This window comes from Diabrotica virgifera, chromosome 5 (assembly GCF_917563875.1).
Source record: "Diabrotica virgifera virgifera chromosome 5, PGI_DIABVI_V3a".
NCBI classification, from domain to species: domain Eukaryota; kingdom Metazoa; phylum Arthropoda; class Insecta; order Coleoptera; family Chrysomelidae; genus Diabrotica; species Diabrotica virgifera.
The window spans coordinates 219,858,215-219,877,055 of record NC_065447.1 but is presented as its reverse complement, the minus strand read 5'-3'; the positions used below and the strand labels follow the sequence as shown (position 1 = coordinate 219,877,055).

The window sequence follows — 18,841 nt, the reverse complement described above, 5'->3', positions numbered from 1 at the left end:
TGACTGACATTCCATTTTTATATTTTTTTGACATTATATCAAAATTGCATATACGGGAAATACGAACTGCAGTGCCTTAAAAATTTTTTAAAGCACTAGTGCCTTAAAGTAGCATTTTTAACGCTCGTATGGAGTGCTAAAAATTGCATTTTTAACACGGTTGTAGAAAAATATTTTTAAATGGATAAAAAAATCTCGAACAGTGAACATATATATTCGTTTTTCAATAATAACTGAAATTCATGAAGATCTCTTAAAAAATTTCGAAACAGAATGGCGCGCTTCAAGAATTCCTTGGTAGGACACTCCTTATTGACCTTCTGGTCCGGAGAAATCACATTACAATTATTAATAAGGAAATAAATTCGATAATAATTCGAAATGATAAATTATGCATGGCTCTAAGCTAGTTATATAAAAAAATCCGTGTGTGATAAATGTTTATGGTGTAGGTATTGGTAAAAATTAATGTTTCTGACTTATTACTTTATTTTTTTGTGCACACGATCCTAATGAAAATGTTGACACATTAATAAACACCTGTAAATCTTGTGCATGCCATTAATGAATATTGATTGGTGAAAAAATTTGTCAAAGCAAACGTGCTACAACAAAATGATAAATTAATTATACAAGAAAAAAATTAATAATTATTAAAATAGAAGTAGTTCAAAAGCAATAAAACTGGAAATTCTTGGCATAATATTTATTTTTTTACAAGCTCAATAGGCCATGAAAGGCTAGATAGAATAATTAATATAATACTTATATATTACAAGATTTGTGTCCAATGGGGTAGGTAGCTTCTTGTCCAATCATGCTCCTTGCCTACTAATTGAACTTACTGTTCTCCTCCATTCATCCCTGGTTGTTTCTCTTTCTTCCCAACCATCACCCTAACAACACAAAACATTCCAGGAATCTACTATCAAAGTTCTATTAATGTTTGATGTCCTGGACATTCAAGGAATATTCGGTGAACATCTGATTAAATTATTGGTGGAATGTTACCACAAGACATTCTATGAACATACTACCAATGTCCTATATTTTAAGAGAGGCCATTTACTATTCAATTTGCGTTCATTGTCAAATTTGTCGTGTATCTATGTAAGGTCGCGTGGTTATCACATTTCATGATAACCTAAAAATTTCTGATTGGAAAATGCATAGATAAAGAATATTGGGAGAATGGAAATTAGTGGCTTTTTTGCTGTTCTGTCTGTTAGTTTTGCTCTGGCTGGATCTCTTTTGTTTAAACAATTATGTAAGTATTATAAAATCCGTTTTCAATTTTCTTTATTCTTTATGAAAATGAAACAATTATTTATGCATATTATTACCTGTAAATAGTACCTATTTCTTTTGATTTTTGATTGTAAAGAATAGAAAAATTACCATTCATTTTAATTTTTTTCTAGAATCAGCTGAAAGTGGTCTACAAAAAAAACAGGAAGGAAACGTATAGCCTTATGGCTATGAAATGCAAATGAAGGGTATAAAAGTGTATTAGCTAATTGGAAGAAACTCCACATTGTCGATGCATAATAAGTTATTACTTTATAGTATGTATTTATGGATGCCCACTGCCCACTATGGGGGTGTACTAGACCAAGTAATATAAAAATTATACAAAGATTCCAGAACAAAATATTGAGAAATATTGTAGTTGCTCCTTGGTATGTGACAAACAGTGATCTCCATAAGGACCTAGGAATGGAACCTAGATATAATCAGCAAGAAGATGGCAGGAAGTCACGAGCAACAACTTCATAAGTATGAGAATATTGAGGAAATCCAGCTCTTCGATACTACTGGGCAAACTAGAAGATTAAAGAGGACAAAGCCTTTTGAACTAATTTGAGTGATAGGTGATAGTGAAAAGCATAGCATAGTGCTTGTGTGCCTGTGTATGTTAGAATAGTGCACGATCTTGTTAGATTAGATAAAAGAGACGCTATGGGGTAAGCTCTTCATTTTAAGGAACAGTAGTAATTTAGGTTAAATTAAAATTGCTCATTGGTCAGTTATGACCAGATTGTAATTGTAATGTACAATTCAACACAATGAATCATCATCGTAGTGATGATTATGGAAAAAAATATATGACAAGATTTTGTGCAATAAAAATGTTCATATTTATCAAGGATGTATTATTTGGTATGGCCACATATACTTCTGGTATATCGTCGGTGATGTGACAATACCTCCTATCTGCTTTTTCATGAATTTTGTAGAAGACGAAAAACCATTTTTAGGGTCATCTCCTGTTTTCACATGTGAGTTTTGACATGTTTTGTAGTAAATAGATAGTTGAATTTACTTCAAAACATGTCAAAAAATATCATATGAAAACAGGAGGGGACTGTAAAAAAAAGTTTTTAGTTTCTCTTACAAAACTCATGAAAAAACAAATCGGAGGTATTATGTCACATCAGCGACTATATCCAGGGAATGTCTAAAAAATATACTGTGAATGTCCAAAGAACATTCGTAGACATTCATGGAATGTTCCAATAAGACATTCAGGGAATGTTTAAAAAGCTGACAGAGGATTTTCCTGTGACATTTAGGGGACGTTCTTGTGCTTTTGAGGACATTCCAGGAATATTTTCAATGTCCTGTGTGTACATTCTAGGAACATACATGGAATGCTTGGTGTTATTAGGGCAATTTCCTCTTTTCTGAGATCTTCCTGTTCGCTATCAAACCATCTTTGTCTGGATCGTCCTTTCCTTCTTCCCGTGTTTGGGCGCCGTTTTAGGATCATCTTTGGCATCATCTTCCTTTCCATTCTCATCACTTGAAGCCTCCTATGAAGCAATTGATACTTGGTTCGTTATACAGTTCCTCTAACTCCCTGTTTGTTCATCGCACCCAACCTTTCACCGCATTTTTGCCTCCATATGCAGCTCTGACCAATTGCCTTTCCCATCTTTCCAATCTCTCCGTATTTGCTTTTTATTCATTGTCTGTCCTTCACACCATACGTTACTATGGGCCTATCACCGTTTTATATGTCCTCAACTTTATTTTTCTTGGTACATATTTGGATTTGGTAAGTGGTCTTAAGCTTCCATTTTTTATTTCCCTTTGTCAATATGGTATTCAGTTCCCAGTCTTCCCGATCTTTCTATTCTACAATAACCCCCTAATACATACAATTGTCCATTCTCTCGAAATTACATTCCCTTAATTCATTAGATATGAAACTAAACTGTCCCTCTTCTTTTTGCTCTGTATTATCGAGTATCATGTACGTTGACTTTTCCTGGTTTATTTCTAGGTCAAAATATTTTGCCTCTATTTCATCTTTTTATAACATTTCATAATTCTTTTCTTGTTTTCGTTAGAATAGTACGATCATCAGCGAAGGCCAGACATTGATATTCATTGTTGAAAATGAACCCGGTCGTTTTAACTCGGCTATTTTTGATTATTATTTTCAATACCAAATTAAAAATCACCGTGGATAAGACTTCTGTTCACTTCAAATTTCATCTGAGGAGAATCCTCTCCATACTGCATAAGTTCGTGTGTTATTCGGAGCCATTCTTACTAACCTAACCAGTTTTGCGGGTATGCCCAAGGAACTCAGTGCATGATATTATATTCTATTCATTCTTATCCTCTCATACGCTTGTTTAAAATCTATGAAGTATGAACATCAACATGAAGGGTTACCTGATGTGTATAGCAGGTAGTCTGGATTTCTCTTAGTAAAAATCTGATCTGATCTGTCACTGATCTATTAACTCTAAAACTAGCCTGAACTCATAGTACGATCTTTAACGGTAAAATATTGCAAAATCTCTAAATTTTAAAGAACCTCTTGGATTGACATGACATTTGGCATACACATAGCTAATAAGTCAAAGAAAAAAAGTGATATTGTGCCATTATGTGCTTTTGCCCTGGGGGTGAGTTTCACCCCCTCTCTGGGGTGAAAAAATATATGTCCAAAATAAGTTCTGAGTTCGATAAACTGACTAATTCTAAGCAACTTTTGTTCTATAGAGTTTCTTCAATAAGTCAATACTTTTCGAGTTATTTGCGAGTGAATATGTTAATTTTTCAACCAAATAATCACGTTTTTAGACGGATTTTCGCAAATAACTCAAAAAGTAATTATTTTGTCGAAAAAATATTCTTAATAAAAATATAACTTATAAAAAAGTGAAAAAAATGGTGCATATACGAAGTCTGTAGACCCAGTAGAAGCAAAGTTTGTAGCTAATGAAAAGTAGATACATAGGTTCTTATCGAGAAATAACCAAAAAACGGAACACTTTTTGGGGAACACTCATTACTTTTTTAAAGTGTTTAAAAAAAGGTTTATTTTTGTTTTTTAAAAAAACTTCTAACATTAAAAGTAACTGAGTTACGCTCAAAATATTGTTGGTCCCTTTTATTTTTTGGTAAAAAGAATCGCGAAAAGCACCCCCTACTTAGCATCCCAAATAAAATTAATCGTTACCGCTTCACAAGTTACTTTGCTTATTTAATCTTTATACGATCTGTAAGTTTCATCTGTTCAAAGTGCTTTGAAAAGGCTGTAGTTAAAATGGCTTGAACCAGTCACTAATCCCGAGTGTATGCAATCTTTGAACAGCCATAACATAACCAATTTTTGTCTAACAGGAAAACAAAGAATCTGAAATATCCAGAAAAGCAAAACGTACATTTCATTACTCTTTGATATTTTGGTATTACTAATAGTTTTTTTAAGTTAATTCCATAAACAATTCCATTTTTTTTTTTCAAAATTAAAAAAAAATGTTTTATTTTAAACCCAATTTTTTTCAAAACTGAGCACTTTGAACCAATGAAACTTATAGATAATATAAATAATACACAAGTAAAGCAACTTGTGAAGCGGTAACGATTAATTTTAATTTTCCCGATTTTTTTTTGCCAAATCAAAAGGGACCAACTGTGTTTTGAGCGTAACTTACGCACATTTGATACTAAAGTCTTTTTTAATAAAAATAGAAATAAAGCTTTTTACTCTTTACAAAAGTTGTAATGAGTTTTTTCCAAAAAGTGCTTCATGTTTGGTTATTTCACGTTGAAATATATTTATTTGAAATTTGGCGAATATGAACCCATTTTTCTTTAGCTATAACTTTGCTTCTACTAGGTCAAGAGACTTCATGTATATGTTACGGTCAATGTGATAAGTCCGGTCTGTATTAATAATAACCGGTCTGTATTAATAATAACCTTAGCAGTTGGTCAATGTGATTAATAATGCTTTTATAATTAGATTAACCGGTTATTATTAATACTATCCTAACAGCTCTGGTTTGTAATAAAAATACATTTTGGGCTTCGCTATTGTTCATTTATGAAACTTGGTAATAAAGTTAAACACTTAAACAGAACTTATTAATCAAAATACCTAACTAGACATGTAATAAGTAAAAACAGACTCGAATTTGGTAATAAAGTTAAACGCCTAAACATAATTTATCAATCAAAAAACCTAACTAGACTTATATTTGGTAAAAAAATTAAAACACTTAAACAACATTTATCAACCAAAAAAACCTATTTAACTAGACTTGTATTTGGTAACAAAGTTAAAACACTTAAACAACAAAAAAACCTAACTAGACATTTAATAAGTAAAAACAGTTAAACACTTAAGGGAAAAGGCGCAAAATGTCGCCTGTTAAAATTTTCAATGTGTTTTAAATTTATTCATTTTTTTGGAATCATGAGAAACCTAATAAGTATTTTTAAAAAATTTAAACGCAATATGAAAGATTACGTTATTACCGAGGGCCTCAAGTCCAGAAATAAGATCCTATCAGAATAAAAAATTTCTTTTGAATAAAATATTTGCAATTAAAAATAACTGTAACTTATTAAAATAAACATTATAGAAGTTTTCAGGAACTTTCGGCCCTCGGTAATCATGAAGTCTTTCATTCTGCCTTTAAATTTTTCAAAAATATTTATTAGTTTTCTTAGGATTCGAAAAAAATAAATACATTTAAAGTACATTGAACATTTTGTCAGGCGACATTTTGCGCCTATGCCCTTAAACAAAATTATCAATCAAAAATCCTAACTAGACATGTAATAAGTATGTATTAACAAACTCGTATTTTGGCAATACATTTAGACAGTTAAACAGAACTTATCAATCCAAAAACCTAACTATACTAAATTTGCAATCAAGATGCAGTAGAAATTTCCAAACCAAGACATGTTAAATACTACTAGGAGCACTCCCGAATCATAATTTACAATGTATAAACTTTGGAAATCATCATTTAGGATTTACAATGTATATGGGTACATTGTAAATTATGATTCAGGAGTACTCCTAGTAGCATTTAACGTGTCTTGGTTTGTTTATTTCTACTGCATCTTGATAGTAAATTTAGTATAGACATGTAATAAGTAAATCCTTCACCCCAAAAGCTTCTAAGAACTTATTGGTATTCAACATTTATCACGTTTACCGTTTGAATACGGGATTTATTAATAATAACCGGTCCATGTGATTATTTCTGGTATATTTATTACATAATGACCTAGCTATTCGGGTTGTATTAATATAATAGTAACCGGTAATTATTAATAATTCCCATTTAATCACATTTACCGTAACATATACATCATTTTTTTCACTTTTTTACAAGCTATATTTTTGCTAAGAATAGTTTTTTCGATAAAATACTTACTTTTTTAATTATTTGCGAAAAATTGTCTAAAAACGTGTTTGTTTTGTTAAAAAATGAACATATTCACCCGCACATAACTCAAAAAATATTGACTTATTGAAAAAACTGTATAGGATAAAAGTTGCTTAGAATTAATCAGTTTATCGAATTCCGAACTTATTTTGGACATATATTTTTTAACCCCCGAGAAGGGGGTGAAAGTCACCCCCAAGCAAAAGCACTCATCGTCAGAATATCACTTTTTTTCTTTGACATGTTGGCTATGCGTATGCCAAATTGTATGTCAATCCGGACGGTTCTTTAAAATTTACAGCAAAAACCGTCAAATAATGTACTATCATCTAGTTTACATTCAACAAATCTGTGAGTCTCTCTTTTATCATACTGGCTACTACCTTGTACCAAGTATCCAACAGAGCAACACCTCTGTAATTTTCACATGCCAATCTATCCCTCTTTTTGTATATGGGGCATAATAAAGCCTTGGTCCAATCTCTGGGCATATTTTTCTCTTCCTATGTCCTATTGATAAGGCTATATATCGCACCTTCGCTCAAAGAGTGTCATAACTCAAAAAATTTTAAAATCGGCAAAAAAATTTTTTTTTAATATGTTTAATATACTTAATACGCTATTTTATAGAGCTTCAAAAACCATTGTAACTGACTAAAATAGTTATTATAATTGTATTAGTTTTTGAATTAAACCCGAAAATATTGTAGGACAGACTTTAAACGTCGTTTTCTCGAAACTTTGTTTTTTTTTTGACTTATGACACCCTTTGAGCGGAGGTGCGATATAATATCATCATCATCACATCACGTAGCGCTACAACCCTGGATGGGTCCTGGCTGACTGTACAACTTTTTTCCAATTTCTTCGGTCTTCCATCAACCTAGGGTCAAATGGAATGTTCATTTTTCGGAGATCTGCTTGGATGTTATCTCTCCATCGCATTCTGGGACGTCCGAGTGGTCTTTTGCCTGTAGGAATCTCCTCCCATACCAGTTTTACAAGTCTCTCGTTATGAAGTCTGTGCACATGGCCTGCCCATCTTAGTCGCTGTGGTTTAATTTCTTGGACAATATCGGTGTCATTGTAGAGTGCTTTTAATTCGATGTTGGTTCTGATCCTATACTGGTTTATGTTAATGTCGTGGTGAGATCCGAAAATTTTTCTAAGTATTTTTCGTTCAAAACGTCTGAGCTTTTCTTCGTTGCATTTGGTCATGGTCCACGTTTCGCATCCATATGTTAGTACAGGTCTGACGATGGATTTATAGATTTTGATCTTGGAACTTCTTGTAAGAATTTTTGATTTTATAATCTTATCCAGTGCGAATCGACTGCGATTTGCTGATTGGATTTTGTCTTTTATTTCTTCAGTAACATCGTTGTCACCTGTGATTACGGCCCCAGATACTTAAAACGTTGTACTCTTTCGAAATTGAAGGTGTTGACCGTCACATTTTGTCCTATCCTGTCTCTTCGTGTCGTTCGATTTATACACATATATTTCATCTTCTCTTCATTAATCCTAAACTCTACTTCGCTTGTTGCTCCTTCTACCTTGTTAAAAATGGCTTTTGTGGATAGGATGGAGTCTTCAATGATATCAATGTCATCTGCGTAAGCTAGTGGAGCATAGGTGCGATATATCCTTTTTTGTAATTCTTCCCCTCCATTCTTCAGAATTTTCGTGGCTGTTTCGTTTTCTCCCTGTTTTTTGATATTTTTGAACCCATTGATTATACTTTTAATCTCTCCTTCACAAGACAATTCACCATTTCACCAATAGTTATATTCAAATATGTATATAAATATTACAAAGCATGGTATAAAGTCTCTTTTTATTAGGTCGAATATTATTTTATAAACATACAAATAAAATCTAACAGAATCAGATCATAATCGTACAGGGGAGCAAACGGTGATTCAGACCACATATTAGTATGTAATAGCAAAATTAAAAATGAAAATAATAAAAACGCAAGCTCAAAGAAATAAGCAAAAAATCTGTAATCTTGACAAGCTAAAAACAGAAGAAGTAAACAATAAATACACGGAAGACATAGCAAAAAAAATACAAGCGTTCGAAACTGAAGATACCTATAGAAACTGACTGGGACAATATCAAAGCAAGCGTCATAGAGACAGCAGAGGAAAGAATAGGACAAAGGCAAAATAGTGAATTCCAAGAGAGGTTTTATGAAGATTATAAAGCCAAAAACATAGAGAAGGAACAAGCATGGATGGCATTGATAAAAATTGGAACAGATGAAAAACGAAATGAACACAAAAGGAAAAACAGGAAGCGGCAAAACTATCTAAAATCAAAAAAGCAGAAAGGATTAGAATTAGAGAGAAAATGGAAGTAATAAAGGCGAATAACAAAGATAACAAAAAATTGTGCGAATATGTAAGTAACAACAATAAAACAACAGTAAGACCTAAAATTGGTAAAAAAAAGCTGGGAAAAGTATTTCTCTTAACACGATTAAATTTTGTTTATGTCCTTGGACTATATTCTTGTTTTTGAATGGTTCTTGTTTTGTTAACTTTTAAAATGAAATACATACAAACTTATAACATTCTTAAAAACTGTTGTAAGAAGCAGTGGCGCACCTAGAATTTTCCTCTAGGGGGTTTACACCTAGAATTTGCCTCTAGGGGGGGGTTTACTTGGACACAGACATTTTTTTGTACAGTTTGTTAAAGACCAGTTACGTTTTCCTACTCTTCTTTATATGCCCTGGGAGGGGTTTTAACCCCCAAAACACCCCGTGGGTGCGCCACTGGTAAGAAGGTAAACCAAGAACCATTTTAATACTCAAATCTATGAATATTAATAAATCAAAAAAACATGGTATTGTTGTAGTCTCTTTTTATTAGGTCGAATATTATTTATAAACAAAAATATTAATACGAATAAAATACCAGTTTCTCATAAATATGTACTAAAATACTCATTATAAAACACCTTGGCTTTTCATTGATTTAGTTTGTGGGTGTAGATAATTTATCGCCATATGTGACACAAATAATCTTAGATATACAAATACAAGAATATACGTATTAGATTAAAATGTAAATGTCTCTGTATTTTCAGTGTTTGTGGTTAAGGCTATAAAATTACCATTTATCGGTCTATCATTGAATAAAAACATTGATTCTATGCTGGAGGTAAACCAAATAAAAAACTTTAATTGCCGATTTAGAACCAGTAAATCTTCTTAATGTACGTTGGTATAGAATCTCTCTCTCTCTCTCTCTATCTCTCTCTCTCTCTCTCTCTCTCTCTCTCTCTCTCTCTCTCTCTCTCTCTCTCTCTCTCTCTCTTCCAGCTGAATGCTTTATTTGGTCAGAACATCTAGTTGGTGATCGTCCTCTTGATCTTCTTCCCGGAACGTTTCCAGAAACAATTAATCTCTCCAAACTGTCGTCACCTCTGCGAACCAAGTGACTAAAGAATTGCAGAATTCGTTGCAGACATATTGTGGACAGCTTTTTTTTAATATTGAGTTGGTTTAGAATGGAAACGTTTGTCCTATGAGCTGTCCAAGGTATGCGCAGCATTCTTCTCCAGTACCACATCTCAAAGGCATCAATTTTTTGGCACTGGTATGCGCGAAGAGTCCAAGTCTCTGCTCCGTATAGAAATATTGAGAATACAAGGGCATTCACCAGTCTCATCTTGATATTTTAAGAGATAGATCTGTCTTTCCAAACTTTAGTTAGGCGACTCATCGCATTTTTTGCCATACCAATACGTCTCCGAACTTCTGCTTCACAGTTACCATCGTTAGTTATACTAGACCCGAGATAGATAAAGGTGTTTACTATCTGGTATTCCTGTAACATGTTAGTCAGTTGAATAGTGTCGAATCTGTCGACCACCATTATTTTTGTCTTAGCTTTATTGATTTTCAGACCAACTTTATTGCTTTCGTACTCAACTCTTCGCAGAAGATCAAACATTTCTTGCTCATTTCCTGCTATAAGTGTAGTGTCATCAGCAAATCTTAAATTGAAGATTTTCCTACCAGCTACTGTTATTCCACCGGTCCATCCTTCTAAAACCATCCTCATGACATGTTCACCATAAATGTTAAATAAGTCAGGTGACAACAGGCATCCCTGTCTAACACCCATAGAATGTATGTATGTATTTATAGCGTTAACAGGCCTTTTAGACCCATAGTATGGTATGGTATGGTACATCGGCGCAGGGCCCACTTGTGAGCCTTTCAGACACTTAGACCTCCTACGGCGGGTCCATTGTATCACTCCTATCTTACGGACCAAGTCCATAAGATGCTGGTACTCAACGTTTCTGGGGCCCAGGCTGCAACCGGCTCCCATGTCTGTCAGAATCAGCAGGGTCTGCAAATATCTGCTCCTCCTGACGATGCCACTCCGAACGTCGAATAGTGTACTCAAATACCTCTCAAATTCTTATATTCTCTCAAATTCTACCTCTGATCCATCCTCCACCTCTAATTTAAAGTGTACCCTACTAGTTTTTCATTTTTCCTGGCAATTTTTATGTACTACATACCATCTTAGCGCTAGAATGAAACAGTCTCTTTACCGTACTTAGCAGTTCTTCTCCACTTCCTGCGTTGAGAACCATATCATCAGCATACGCCAAGCATCATGTTCCTTGTAGAATTCCGGACCTATTTATCCCACTATCCCTCAAAATTCTTTCCAGAGCTATATTGACTAACAAAGTGGACAATAAATCTGCTTGACGAACCCCTTTTTTCACTTTGAACGTTAGTAGTATAGAACTATAAAATATCTTCTAAAAATTCGCTCCAATTTAAAAAAAATTTTTCTTTGATAAATTATTGAAATTTGCGCACAGTGGTAAAATAAGATCTTTCTTAGATAAGTCTTTCATTATGTCATGAAGAGAAGAGAAATTAAAATCAACAGAGTTCAGAGCAAAATGGCAGTGTGATTGAAGGTATTTTCTTCTTCTTCCTGTGTCATGCTCGCTTATCGTGCGTTGGCTATGAGATAGGATGTAGGGGAGCGATGGGTAATTACGAACACATAAGGAAAATAATTGTTTATTTTACATAGAAAAATGTTGGAAACTCAAAAACTACTACAAAGTGATTAATAGTAAAACACCTATTATTGTTTCTTATTCATTAATCAAAAATAAAAATTTTAATATTAAAAAAACTCAAGTAAAAAATGTTTACACAATGTTCGCTATTGCCCGAAACGTCGGGTAATAGTAAACATGAGAAAGGTAATGGAGAACAATGTTAATAGATATAAAAATCACATTTATAATTACAAACCTATCCGGTTTGTCAGTGACGCTACATAATTTATGTACACCGAGAGAAAAAAATTCTTGACATAAAGAAACTTTATTAATATTTAAGAAAGATCGACTTGGCATATTGCCTAAGAAATATATCTTTGTATGTAAGATAAAATTTTCTAAAATATTTCAAATAAATTCTACTATAGCCAAAGAAATATATCTTAAACATGATTAAACTATCACTTTCTGGCAAATTTCAAACCCATTTATCAGAAAAAATTTACACTTGATGTTAATTAATTTTATTAGTCATAAAAATATATTTTCTACACATTACAAAACTATTCTTTCTGAGGAATAATATTTCTTAGTAAGGAATATTATTATTTTACTATTAATAATTAATGTATTTAATGTTAAGAAATATATTTCGCAGAGATAAACGTATATTTAGAGTTAAGTTAATATTTCTTGAAAATAAAGTGATATTACATACGGCGAAATAAATCATTGTGTTAAGGTAAAATCATTATTTATTAATAAAACAAGATATAAAACGTTATTATTACATACAAATATTTTCTCCACTCTTAAACCACTGGCTTCTACACATAGTGCCGCGCCAGCAGGTGTTAGCGCCTGTGTGCAAATCATTTAAAGACGCCCCAAAATACGCATTTTTTTAAATCGTCTCGTTAAATTAAATAATCTGAAAATGAACAATTTTTTATTGTAACCAAACAAAACTAACTAAAAATTCTCAAATATGCAACGGGAAAATAAACTCATTTAAAATAATTAAGTAAAAATAAATCTTTGTTGTAACAACATGAATTGCAAAAGATACAGGTAAACTTGAAAATAAATATCTATTTTAGAAAAATTCACTTTTCGCGTCTTCCAGCATTTACTGGAATCAGACTGCAAACCCAGAGTTGAAGGTGAACACACCGAATACGTGAACATCATTCGTGGAGTGAGGCAAGGCTGTATTTTGGACACTAATTTTCAACCTCAACTCTGAAAGAATATTTATGGAAGCTTTTAACGAAACTAAAAAAGTACTTCTACTAAACGGGTACCGGCTAAATAACATCCGGTATGCAGATTACATCATAATATTTGCGGACAAACTAGAAGACCTACAAGTCCTTATGAACAAACATATTACAGTCGACTCAATATAAACGTATTAAAGACAGAGCTTATGATCATTAGCAAGAAAAAGATAACAAAAGGGCAACTCTAAATCAACCAAACCTCAGAAGAAAGAGTGACGCACACAACTACCTCGGTTGAACTAACACTAACTAATGAACTAACAACCAAGAAATAAGAGCCGGCAACGGAAAAGCTAAATCCACTTCAACCGTATGGGAGCTTTCTTCAAGAATCAAAACCTCTCTCTCTCTTGGTATTTATAAAAGTAAGAATGCTGCGATGCTACGCCTTCTCTGTCCTTTTTTATGGCATTAAATCGTGTACCTTGAAGGGAGATATGTGCAGAAAATTGGAAGCTTTGAGACGTGGTTATACCGTAGAATTCTTAAAATCTCATGAACTGACCGGGTCACAAATGAGAAGGTCCTCAGAGAAATGAAGAAGAACCAAGAAAAATTGACCGCTATCAAATCTCGAAGTTAGAATACTTTATACACATTATGCGAAATGAATCCAGATATGCCCCACTACAAGCTATCGTGCAAGGAAAAATATTTGGAAAACGAGATCCAACAAGAAAAAAACATCCTGGTTAAAATACCTCAGAACCTGGTTCAACACAACACCTGTGCAACTTTTCCGCTCTGCATATCGCGGATATAGCTAAGCTAAAGATTGCCATGATAATCGCCAACATCCGTCACGGATAGGCACATGAAGAAAAAGAAACAGCTAATTCCTTTAATATATTTTAAAATTTTACAAACATCATTATTTAATTCTTTTAACAAAGGCTGAAGCTGTATAATTCATATAATTCTTTAAACAAATCGTCTCTCTCTATAATATAGATAATTATTAAATCTCAGTTTTTCCAAATTCCTCACAAAAGTTTTAATTGTGAGTTTTCTGTACTGTCGTTAAAATTACCTATATAAAAATTTGAAAGAATTAACATGATTTTCCAATATGAAAATCTTTCGTTTACTGACATTAATGCTTGCTTGAGGAAAGAATTTAACGTTGTATGACATTTCAGAATCCAAAATCGGCTCGCTTTTATGTTCGTAATTGAACTGTCAGCTTTTTTCCGAAGCCGTAACTGTGTGACTGGTTGATAACTGGGTCCACATCCAGTTTCTCTGCAGTTTCATTTGCTGTAGTAATTACATCATTAAATTTGATATATGTCCAAAACTCTAGCAACAATTCTATTATCTCTTGTAAAGCATTTAAGGCCAGCTGCATATTCACTGTTTTTGATTGAAAAATTTTGCTAACGAAGTTAACTTTCATCAGAACTTTATACCATAGGTATGTAGACTGCGCAACTGAGATAAACATCTATCTATCAAGTATCTAACAACTATCTCCTAAATATCTAGCTTGATAATGTCAATCGCGATCTTTATCATAATGCGTTATATCACATAAAGCATAATAAATTTCTGACAAATTTTTGATAATGGCTTTAAAGCATCAATTCTGCTGGACCAGCGTGTATTAGATAAATGCTTTAAAGCCAGACTTGCAAAGTGTTGTTTTATGATATCCCAACGTTTGGTAGAAGCTGAAAAAAATGGGTAAGTGGTATTTTGATCTGCCTAAAATTTTTGTGAAAACCCTAGTGGCGCCCCTTAATTGCTTGCGCCTGGGTGCACCGCACACATTGCACACGTGGACGGCGCGGCCCTGTCTACACAACAATAAAAGGATGAAGAGGCAAATCCAACTTCCTCAAATTTTCCTTCTTTTGTTAATAGCACTTTGTATATCAGCAATTCACTAAAACCAAATCGTTATGTAGAAAGAGTAAACTTACTTTAATAAAATATTTTTAATAAAGATATAGATATTTATTTTGACAAATTTAGAAAATACAAAAAAAAACAAATACACGGCCCCACATAAGAACTATTAATACTAATAATAATCAATCATATTTAGTTCAAACAGGGCATTATTTAACCTACACATCTTTGTTTATTTTTTTCTTTTTGTTAATGAAATATTAATTATTTATCTGTGTAATATTAAGTCACGTATAATAATATTAAGTAGACATAATAATATGTTATTTTCTTAATTTTTATAATCTAAAAGAGACAGCATACCTAATCATTAAGAAATTTTATAACGGGAAAGTATTATTAGTTTACATCTAAGTCATTTAATACATATTAACTAATTCACGGTTTTCGGCAATAACATTTCTTAACCATAAACATATATTCCTTTTAGACTAACTGATTTCTTTATCTCAAATAAATTAACAGAAAACATCCTCAGCGTTGCACCCGCCATGTTTGATATAGCGTTGTATTGTACTTATATTTTTATAGAAGACGATACATTCAAGAAACCTATTATAGTTGATACATAAGTATACACATTTTTAAAAAGGTACTTACATGTATGAAGTTTTACCATTTCTGGAATGCCCCGCAGTTGGTTAATAACTCCTTTCTTAATATTGTTCTGAAGCTATATATTATATCATTCTGTCCCAGCTTTAAATTGTGGCATATTTCCCAGTTAGAATAATAAACTCCTTTATTTCAGAGTCGTCCATCATTATACCTAAAAAGCATATATTATGTTTCTTTTTTAACCATTCGGATACGCAACAATATTATTATTACATCTTAAATTACTCAATTTACTTTTATTTAATACCTATATATGTACCTACGTACCTTCAAAATATCCGTTAATTTTTAAAGAACATCAATAAATCCAAAATCCATCTATATGAACATGAACATATCACGCCATCTTGACAAACACTGACGACTAAATCATAAATAGTTAATCTGCGCAATTCTTTTGTGGAAGAACATCTCTTTGCAAGTAACATTTCGACATTAATGACAAAGTTTTTATTTTATAACCACAGTTACTACAGAGGGTATTTCTGAAGAATTATTTCTTGTGGTTTAAAATATTTATTTGATTGCAAGAAAATTTCTTGTTCACAAATATAAATATGGATTAACTTTATATTATATTTCTTATACTGCAAGATATTTGTAGTTTTCAATTTAAGAAATAAAAACTTTAGGATAAGAAAATTAAATGTAACCATTAATGCATTTCTTAGTATTGAAGAAATTATCTGTAAGAAATTATTGAGTTGTGTTTAAAAAACTCGTTTCTTTATGTTAACCGGTCGTTTATGTGAACCGGTATGTTTAAGTTAATAGGATATGTTACCTGAAATATTGCTCAAAGAAATCGGTGTTTTAGGAGAAAAGAAATTGTTCTCTCGGTGTACCCATATCCAGCACAAATAACGCAACGGAACCAAAGTTCGCGTTTTCCGAACTAACCACAAATCAAACAAGGTTCTCCTTCATTACAATCTTCGGCATTAATGTCGTCAGTGTCGTCGGCTTCATCATCTTCGTATGAATCTTCCTCTTCGCTTGAAGATTGTTTACTCTGACTTTTCTCTTTACAGATTTATTTTTCTTTGTTAACAATTTTTGGTTTTCGATTTCCTTTTCCATTTTTTGTTTCCTTTTAAGCTCCTTTTGTTCGAGTTCTAATTTCAAAGGTGTTGAGGTTAATATTTCAGATCTTTGTTTTTTCTTCCACCCTTCTTTGGAGCAGACATCTTTTGTTTTTCTTTCGGCAAAGGCAACATATCACTGAATGAAACATTTTCTTTTTATCTTCACATAACAGTAGATATATTTAGACAGTATATACATATACAATATCTATACAATATACAGTAAATACAATACAGTATATACAATATACAGTCTGACACCTTGTTCTAGATGGAAGTGGTTCGAGAGTGTGTGTTTGTCAAGTTGTCATGTATACTTTCCTAACTGTTCCAATAGTGTGTTCGTGTACGAGTAGTTCAGTTATAAGCGAAATTAGATATTGTGGTACATTTAGATAGTCGTATTTACGTTAGGTAGGTAGGTAACTAATATTTAGTCTTATTGTATAATTCTGAAAGCCAGATGTCTTGTCATCTGTTGATGATTTTCCTGGGAGTCTTCTGCCGTTTGGTCTATCATTTCTTACAATTTTTGCAATATTATCTTCTCCCGTTATTATGGCATATTGAGTCAAATTTATTCTTCGTTCTTTTCCCCTTCCCTATCTCACTACATCTTGGAATCACATTTTTTTACTGAAATCTTCGATTCTTACTCGATATGCCAACTTCTATCCATCCACTTCTGAATGTAGGTCCCTACCAATGGCATCAATCTTTCTGTGCCCTGTGTTTTTTCTCTAGTATTTGCCCACCACCCCTCTTATGTTGTTTACGCATCTTTTGATGAGGTCTATATCTTTACTACTTTTCGTCTCTATTGGTCTCCAGGACCAGGGCTCTCCGTGTCCACCTGGTATAATCCCATCTGGCTATGTAGCCGGCTCATCTCCACTTATCATTGTTAGCACCTTCTCCAGGATATGTCCCTTATTTGTCACTTTTGTTCTCCATATTATTTCGGTATCTGTAATCTTGCCTCTTAAGCGAATACATTGCAGGTACACGGTACACAACGCCAAATAGAAGACATAGGTACCTAGGTACCTTTACCTACACGCCTACACGTGTACCTATACACTATGGATGTCATCAGAAAATCAAGAAGAGAGGATTGAAAGGAATCAAATAGACTATGTATAAATTAGACAAAAATACATGAACGCAATTAAATCAGCGAAAACATATCCAAGTCCAAGTGCCGGCATAGGATCTAGGATCGGAGATCACAATCCTGTAGCATCCTGTAGTGACCGAAATTGGGCTCAAAATAAAAATAATAAAACGAAAAACAACAGATGCAGAAATGGATAAAAACAATATTAAAAATCACGTAATTTATAATATTCTTCCCTTTGTCTAGTATTGATGCTTTTTTTTATAGAGTATAAATCAATTTTAAGCAATTTGAAAAATTATTTAAAATTAATTCCAAGTACAGCGGCCTCTCTTTGAATATTCGAGTAATATTGGAGAAACTCTAAAAAAGGTCTCTACCAGGCACATGTTTTGACAAATGACAATTTTGACATAACCTAAAAATTCGTTTTCATGTTATGTCACTTGGTCACTTCTCACTCAGGGTTACCATGTCTAGGGATTTTCCCCGAATCTAGGGATTTTTTGAAGCTTTTGGAGGGCTGGAGGGATTTTTTTTGAAATCTAGGGATTTATTAAACTGTGCTGGCGCCATTTTTTGTTGTTATTAAATATCTTTTTGTTCAAATATTATTATTATTGTCATTATTTATTGTTCCCTGACATAAATATTCCTAAGTAAACATTAAAACATTACCTAATCAATGATTAAAGTGGATTAAACATAGTGTTTAATAGGTTATAAATTGAATTGACAGGTGTCATCTGTCAATTTCTTCTTTTTTAGGTCAAATTAATACGATTTAGGGATTTCTAGGGGAAATTGAAGCTCCCGTCTAGGGATATTCTGAAATTTCATCTGGCAACCCTGTTCTCACTTCTCACTTCATGTCTGTCATGTCCACACGTTGAGTAGCGTCTATTTTATTAAAACCGGTGTATGTAAATTTACCCACTGTAGAAAAAAATAAAAAAGGTTCTCGAATCTTAATTAACATTAGCTGAAGATATACATGCACAACAAGTAAAGAAATATCAGGGTAAGTAATAAGTTTCTCTAAAAATATCTGTACACTCATTTGCATTT

General features: G+C 32.7%; 1 protein-coding gene across 1 annotated transcript in view; it reads left to right on the top strand.

Annotated features, from left to right (window-relative positions):
• The first annotated feature begins 18,619 nt into the window (after window positions 1-18,619).
• LOC126884670 (U1 small nuclear ribonucleoprotein A) overlaps window positions 18,620-18,841 on the top strand; it is a 35,423-nt gene continuing 35,201 nt past the window's right edge. The window contains exon 1 of the mRNA XM_050650742.1: window positions 18,620-18,794. The gene's annotated coding sequence lies outside the window, so the exon portion shown is untranslated. The remainder of the gene's footprint in view (window positions 18,795-18,841) is intronic.